Source organism: Lampetra fluviatilis, chromosome 63 (assembly GCF_964198595.1).
Source record: "Lampetra fluviatilis chromosome 63, kcLamFluv1.1, whole genome shotgun sequence".
Lineage (NCBI taxonomy): Eukaryota > Metazoa > Chordata > Hyperoartia > Petromyzontiformes > Petromyzontidae > Lampetra > Lampetra fluviatilis.
In genome coordinates this window covers 3,584,750-3,593,580 of record NC_136337.1, presented here as the reverse complement: position 1 = coordinate 3,593,580, position 8,831 = coordinate 3,584,750, and the positions used below count along the sequence as shown (strand labels likewise).

Genomic DNA, 8,831 nt, shown 5'->3' with positions numbered 1-8,831 from the left:
TGTTGGTGGTGGTTGTATTAATTTGAGGTGGTGGTGGTTGTTTTAAGGTTGTTGGTGGTGGTGGTATTAATGTTGTTGGTGGTGGTTGTATTAAGGTTGTTGGTGGTGGTTGTATTAATGTTGTTGGTGGTGGTTGTATTAATGTTGTTGGTGGTGGTTGTATTAAGGTTGTTGGTGGTGGTTGTATTAATGTTGTTGGTGGTGGTTGTATTAAGGTTGTTGGTGGTGGTTGTATTAATGTTGTTGGTGGTGGTTGTATTAATGTTGTTGGTGGTGGTTGTATTAAGGTTGTTGGTGGTGGTTGTATTAAGGTTGTTGGTGGTGGTGGTATTAATGTTGTTGGTGGTGGTTGTATTAATGTTGTTGGTGGTGGTTGTATTAAGGTTGTTGGTGGTGGTTGTATTAAGGTTGTTGGTGGTGGTTGTATTAATGTTGTTGGTGGTGGTTGTATTAAGGTTGTTGGTGGTGGTGGTATTAAGGTTGTTGGTGGTGGTTGTATTAATGTTGTTGGTGGTGGTTGTATTAAGGTTGTTGGTGGTGGTGGTATTAATGTTGTTGGTGGTGGTTGTATTAAGGTTGTTGGTGGTGGTTGTATTAAGGTTGTTGGTGGTGGTTGTATTAATGTTGTTGGTGGTGGTTGTATTAAGGTTGTTGGTGGTGGTTGTATTAATGTTGTTGGTGGTGGTGGTATTAATGTTGTTGGTGGTGGTTGTATTAATGTTGTTGGTGGTGGTTGTATTAAGGTTGTTGGTGGTGGTTGTATTAATGTTGTTGGTGGTGGTGGTATTAAGGTTGTTGGTGGTGGTTGTATTAATGTTGTTGGTGGTGGTTGTATTAATGTTGTTGGTGGTGGTGGTATTAATGTTGTTGGTGGTGGTTGTATTAAGGTTGTTGGTGGTGGTTGTATTAATGTTGTTGGTGGTGGTGGTATTAATGTTGTTGGTGGTGGTTGTATTAAGGTTGTTGGTGGTGGTGGTATTAATGTTGTTGGTGGTGGTGGTATTAATGTTGTTGGTGGTGGTTGTATTAAGGTTGGTGGTGGTGGTTGTATTAATGTTGTTGGTGGTGGTTGTATTAATGTTGTTGGTGGTGGTTGTATTAAGGTTGTTGGTGGTGGTTGTATTAATGTTGTTGGTGGTGGTTGTATTAAGGTTGTTGGTGGTGGTTGTATTAATGTTGTTGGTGGTGGTTGTATTAATGTTGTTGGTGGTGGTTGTATTAAGGTTGTTGGTGGTGGTTGTATTAAGGTTGTTGGTGGTGGTTGTATTAATGTTGTTGGTGGTGGTTGTATTAATGTTGTTGGTGGTGGTTGTATTAAGGTTGTTGGTGGTGGTTGTATTAATGTTGTTGGTGGTGGTTGTATTAATGTTGTTGGTGGTGGTTGTATTAAGGTTGTTGGTGGTGGTTGTATTAAGGTTGTTGGTGGTGGTTGTATTAATGTTGGTGGTGGTGGTTGTATTAATGTTGTTGGTGGTGGTTGTATTAATGTTGTTGGTGGTGGTTGTATTAAGGTTGTTGGTGGTGGTTGTATTAATGTTGTTGGTGGTGGTTGTATTAATGTTGTTGGTGGTGGTTGTATTAAGGTTGTTGGTGGTGGTTGTATTAATGTTGTTGGTGGTGGTTGTATTAATGTTGTTGGTGGTGGTTGTATTAATGTTGTTGGTGGTGGTTGTATTAATGTTGTTGGTGGTGGTTGTATTAAGGTTGTTGGTGGTGGTTGTATTAATGTTGTTGGTGGTGGTTGTATTAAGGTTGTTGGTGGTGGTTGTATTAATGTTGTTGGTGGTGGTTGTATTAAGGTTGTTGGTGGTGGTTGTATTAATGTTGTTGGTGGTGGTTGTATTAAGGTTGTTGGTGGTGGTTGTATTAATGTTGTTGGTGGTGGTTGTATTAAGGTTGTTGGTGGTGGTTGTATTAATGTTGTTGGTGGTGGTTGTATTAATGTTGTTGGTGGTGGTTGTATTAATGTTGTTGGTGGTGGTGGTATTAATGTTGGCGACCGTGCTGATGGCAGTGATGATGATCGTGGCACTATATTGTGGTCGTGGGGGGTTTCGATGCTGACGATGATGGTGACAGAGCGATGGTAGTGATGGTGGTGGCGGTGGTGGATGTGGTGGTGGTGCGGTGTGCAGTAAACATCGCCGCCGGGGAGACAAAGGCGGTCGGGCGTGGTGCTGGCCACCCACCCCCTCGTGTGCCGTGCTGCTGCTTGCTAACAGCACTTGCCCCAGCAGTCTGTTACAGGCTACACGGGGGACCTTTGTCTTTGGTAGTCATGGGGATGAGCTACTTCGTTGAACGATCGTTCGTGGCCGGGAAGCTTCTGAAAAAAATTAGTTTATAATAATCAGGGCGCCACGGAGGTGAGATGTTGACTACCTCGCCTGGTGTGCAGGAGGTCGTGGGTTCGATCTCGACCCTGACGCCTGCTGCTGTGTATTTGGAGTTTGCGTGTCTCTCTCTCTCTCATCATCACGGTGGCTAGGAGATGTTAACTACCTCGCCTGGTGTGCAGGAGGTCGTGGGTTCGATCCCGACCCTGACGCCTGCTGCTGTGTATTTGGAGTTTGCGTGTCTCTCTCTCTCTCATCATCACGGTGGCTAGGAGATGTTGACTACCTCGCCTGGTGTGCAGGAGGTCGTGGGTTCGATCTCGACCCTGACGCCTGCTGCTGTGTATTTGGAGTTTGCGTGTCTCTCTCTCATCATCATCATCACGGTGGCTAGGAGATGTTGACTACCTCGCCTGGTGTGCAGGAGGTCGTGGGTTCGATCCTGACCCTGACGCCTGCTGCTGTGTATTTGGAGTTTGCGTGTCTCTCTCTCTGCTCGTGGTCGCGTGGATTTGTCTCTGGGTCCTCCGGTTTTTACCTCCACGTTTAGAAATCAACGTCACACACTTGCAGTACGTATTTTGGCCGCTGCTAGACAATTCCAAGTGTGGATGATGATGATGATAAAGCCACTTTCGCCGAGCTATCATTTGCGATGGCTACGTCGCTTCTGAAGAAAGAGCCGCACATATCCGCAGTGTCGCTCGCCACTTCCACGAAATCCGTCCACCCCGTGGCCTTTCTCAAGTGCATGATCATCACGATCGCCCGCTGCCTCGCGCAACGAGCGCGTGGAACTCATCCTCGCAGTCGCGTCCGTGAGGCAAAGATGTTGAAACATCCTGCTTCGTAACAAACAAACTATAGACACACACACGCACTACAGACACACACACTACAGACACACACTACAGACACACACTACAGACACACACTACAGACACACACACACTAGAGACACACACACTACAGACACACTACAGACACACACACACTACAGACACACACACACTACAGACACACACACACTACAGACACACACACTACAGACACACACTACAGACACACACACACTAGAGACACACACTACAGACACACACTACAGACACACACACACACTATAGACACACACACTACAGACACACACTACAGACACACACTACAGACACACACTACAGACACACACACTACAGACACACTACAGACACACACTACAGACACACACACTACAGACACACACACTACAGACACACACTACAGACACACACACAGTACAGACACACACACACTACAGACACACACACTACAGACACACACTACAGACACACACACACTACAGACACACACACACTACAGACACACACACACTAGAGACACACACACTACAGACACACACACTACAGACACACACACACTAGAGACACACACTACAGACACACACACACTACAGACACACACACACTACAGACACACACTACAGACACACACACTACAGACACACACACTACAGACACACACTACAGACACACACACACTACAGACACACACACACTACAGACACACACACACCACAGACACACACACTACAGACACACTACAGACACACACTACAGACACACACACTACAGACACACACACTACAGACACACACTACAGACACACACACACTACAGACACACACACACTAGAGACACACACACTACAGACACACACTACAGACACACACACTACAGACACACACTACAGACACACACACACTACACACACACACTACAGACACACACTACAGACACACACTACAGACACACACACACTACAGACACACACACACTACAGACACACACTAGAGACACACACACTACAGACACACACACTACAGACACACACACACTAGAGACACACACTACAGACACACACACACTACAGACACACACACACTACAGACAGACACACACTACAGACACACACTACAGACACACACACTAGAGACACACACACACACTACAGACACACACACTCACACACACTATAGACACACATCCCCCCCAATATTCAAAATATCCCACCAAATATATTGCTTTAAAATAAATTTCTGTTTCTATGATTGTGGTTATGGTTGTACTTTATTAATCCCTAATCTCTGTCATTACATATGAAGTATTGGAAAATGACGGCAGGAAACTCCTTGACGGGAACACACCTCTTCCACCAAATCTTGACTTGTAACAATACAACGCGTGGCCTCTCTTCTTCACAATGCGGTCACCATACAGTGGTACAACTCGTGACCTCTTCTCTCCGCCTTACGCTTCTCTTGACTCTCTTAGATTCTGTGCTGCTGGCTCTCTGTGCCTCGTGTAGACTCCGTGCCTCGGCTACCCTCTTCTCTCGTCTCGTGTAGACTCTGCGCCTCTGCTACACTCTCCACTCGCCTCGTGTAGACTTTGCATCTCTCTCTGGCTACACCGTATGCATACTCGGCTCGTGTAGACCTTTCTCTCTCTCTGGCTACACCGTATGCATACTCGGCTCGTGTAGACCGTTCTCTCTCTCTGGCTACACCGTATGCATACTCGGCTCGTGTAGACCTTTCTCTCTCTCTGGCTACACCGTATGCATACTCGGCTCGTGTAGACCGTTCTCTCTCTCTGGCTACACACTATACATTACTCAGCTCGTGTAGACCGTTCTCTCTCTCTGGCTACACACTATACATTACTCAGCTCGTGTAGACTGTTCTCTCTCTCTGGCTACACACTATTCAATACTCAGCTCGTGTAGACCGTTCTCTCTCTCTGGCTACACACTTATACCTTACTCTCCTCTACTCTCCATTACTCTCCTCTCCGGGCTCTATCTCTGCACCTTCGTCTTCATTCTTAGATGGTTCCACTTCTGCCCCCTGCTCCTCTGTGCATCACCTTATATACCTCTTCTTCCCGGGAGACGGAGCGGATGCGGACCTCAACGTCGGCACCGCTCCTCAGTTACCCAATCCACACGCGCTATCCCCACGATCCGGTTCCGCTCAGCGCGTGTTTCCACTCCCCGACCAATCACACCGCGCTGCTACCCGATCACTCCCTCTGGGCGCGTCACCGGCACACAGCCAATCAGCAGCACTACCCCCACCCGCGCACTGACGCCTGCTCCTCCCCGTCAGCGCGCGTCACCACACACACACACACACGTACATACGCGCTGGCACACGACATATACACCCAGCGCGTATCACCACTACACATACAATGAAACAGAGCAATGTAATACAATACACTGCTAGACATTATTGTAAAACATAAATAAAAAGTCCATCCTGTGTGTTAGTGAATTTGTTTTTAATTTTAGGCAGGAAATGGCAGGTAATGAGTTTTCCAATTTTGATTTTTTTTGTTCCTTGGGGTGGGGGGGGGGAGGGACCCCCAGACCCCCTGGAAAATTTGGTCCCCCCCAATATTGACTCCATGGCTAGGGCCTTGCTACAGACACACACACACTACCGACACACACACGCACCCATACACACACACACCCGCACACACACACACCCACACACGCACACACGCACCCACACACCCACCCACCCACCCACGCACAGACGCACCCACACACGCACCCACACACACCCACGCACACACCCACGCTCACACCCACACACACACACCCACACACACCCACACACACCCACACACGCACCCACGCACACACCCACACGCACACACACACCCACACACTAGCACACCCACGAACCCACACAAACACACCCACACACACACACACACCCACACACACCCACGAACCCACACACCCACACCCACGCCCCCACCCACACACCCACACACACACGCGCACACATCCACCCACACACACACCCACGCCCCCACCCACGCTCCCACACACACCCACACACACCCACGCACACACCCACACAAACACACCCACCCACACACCCACACACCCACCCACGCTCCCACACACACACCCACGCTCCCACACACACACACCCACACACACCCACACACAGACACCCACGCACCCACCCACGCTCCCACACACACACACCCACACACACCCACACACACACACACCCACACACACCCACACACACACACACCCACACACACCCACACACACACACACACCCACGCACCCACCCACCCACACACCCACGCACCTGTAACAGACTGAGACTCTCCGTAATTCTTTCCCATTGTCCCGTGACCCGTGCTACGATGGTTCAATGTCAGAACGTATTCAAGCGCTCGCCCACCTCCATTCTGAATCATTTGTTTGCAACGGAAGTAATTTTGATTCATTTCCAATGTCATGTCATTGCAGGATGCTTCACTTTTGTTGTTGTTATTGTTGTTGTTACGCCAATTGGGGTGCCTCATTGCACTTTGCAAGCGGGTTAGAGAATCACACGGGACGCGCTTTGCCATCAAAGGCTCCAACAAAGCGAGCTGCAAGCGACAGAGATGTGGCGATTGTTGGCGCCTTGAACACCAAGCAAGGCATTTGCGTAAATATGTAAATGTGTCGTTAAACCCGCCACCACCCGGCACAGCCAACTAGTCACGGACCCACACACACACACGCACGCACCCACACACACGCACACACACACACCCAAACACCCACCCACATACACACCCACCCACCCACACCCACCCACACACACCCACGCACCGACACACACACCCACCCACACACACCCACACACTAGCACACCCACGCACCGACACACACACACACAAGGCATTTGCATTTGTGTAAATATCTAAATGTGTCGTTAAACCCGCCACCACCCGGCACAGCCAGCTAGTCAAGGGTTTGTCACGTGTTTGTGTGTTACCCTTTCTGCAAATTGCCAGAAATGGGAAAACCTATTTCATATTTTTCATACTTTGATACGGGGCAAAAACGGTCCCATAATAGATAGAGAGAGAAAGATTCAACACGTATTATTTTTCGATTTAAAGCTTTCGTGACTGCAGGGATTCATCTTCTTGGTTCTTTCGGTAAAGTCACGTAGACGGGAAATAATATTATTATATTATTATATTTTGTTATTATATTATTTAATAATGTTGAATTTTTATTAACTTATTATTTTCCTTCTACGTGACTTTACCGAAAGAACCAAGAAGATCAACACGTAGTAGGTATACTCTAAAGTCACGTAGGTAAAAACATTTAAATTAATAAAAGTAAAATAAAAATAAAATAAAAATCACGACGTTTCGGAAGCAACACAAGCTTCCGTCGTCAGGTGGAACAGTCACAGCACGATAGCTGTATCAAGTACTTAAAGGGTTCTGTCACGTTTAAAAACAAAACTTACCGATTTGTAAATACATGCGCACTCACCGGTTTGCGCGTTGAAGAACAAAACCCCGCGGCGTTTACGCTTCGAGTGAAACTTGACGATGAACACGTGGATTTACCAGTTCCATCGGGCGATCAGTCGGAATTGTGAATAAGTCCTCATGTGTCTCCGTCTGTAATAGAGAGGAGGGGGGGGCGGGTAAAGGTGATCTCTCTCTCATCACTCTGAGCCTATCAGGTTGTGAAGACAGGAGGGGTAGGGGGGTGGTGGTTAATGCAGTCGTACACGTTACAATGGATCGTGTTCATCTGAGAATAGGCAGTACCCTTCTTATTCTTCTTGGTTCTTTCGGTAACGTCACGTAGAAGGGAAATAATTAAATAATAAAAATAAAACATAATAAAATTATTCTCACGACGTCGTGAGAATTATTTTGAGAAATAAAACATAATAAAATAATTCTCACGACCTCGTGAGAATTATTTTATTATGTTTTATTTTTATTATTTTATTATTTCCCTTCTACGTGACTTTACCGAAAGAACCAAGAAGATGAATCCCTGCAGCCACGAAAGCTTCAAATCGAGGCAGTACCCTGTTTATTGGTTGGGTTATTCGCAGGCGATCAACTTGGAGCGGAATTATTTTATGGTTAGCATGTTGTTAGCATGTTGTTAGCATGTTGTCCCAACTCGCACCTCCAATAGGCACGACCGGACATCACACGTATGCTAGCACCTACATTACGATGATCTGAGAATATGCACAGAATACGCAGTACAGGCTCTCCTCTACTTACGAACGAGTTAGGTTTCAGAGGTCTGTTCGTAAGTCGATTTGTTAGTAAGTCAAACTTTACTCGTGTCGATTCCAAACGTGTTGTACGGCATGTACACTAAACACGGGGAATGGCTGTGAAAGTGGCATAATCTCCTGCAGATGTAGATGTCACTGGTTCTTCACGTTCTGCTGATGTAGATGCCACTGGTTCTTCACGTTCTGTAGATGTAGATGCCACTGGTTCTTCACGTTCTGCAGATGTAGATGCCACTGGTTCTTCACGTTCTGCAGATGTAGATGCCACTGGTTCTTCACGTTCTGCAGATGTAGATGCCACTGGTTCTTCACGTTCTGTAGATGTAGATGCCACTGGTTCTTCGCGTTCT

General features: G+C 47.2%; 1 protein-coding gene across 1 annotated transcript in view; it reads right to left on the bottom strand.

The window, feature by feature from the left end:
- LOC144951776 (V-set and transmembrane domain-containing protein 2B-like) overlaps positions 1-7,827 on the bottom strand; it is a 26,393-nt gene extending 18,566 nt beyond the window's left edge. Inside the window, exon 1 of the mRNA XM_078882145.1 lies at positions 7,707-7,827. The gene's annotated coding sequence lies outside the window, so the exon portion shown is untranslated. The remainder of the gene's footprint in view (positions 1-7,706) is intronic.
- Positions 7,828-8,831: the final 1,004 nt, after the last annotated feature.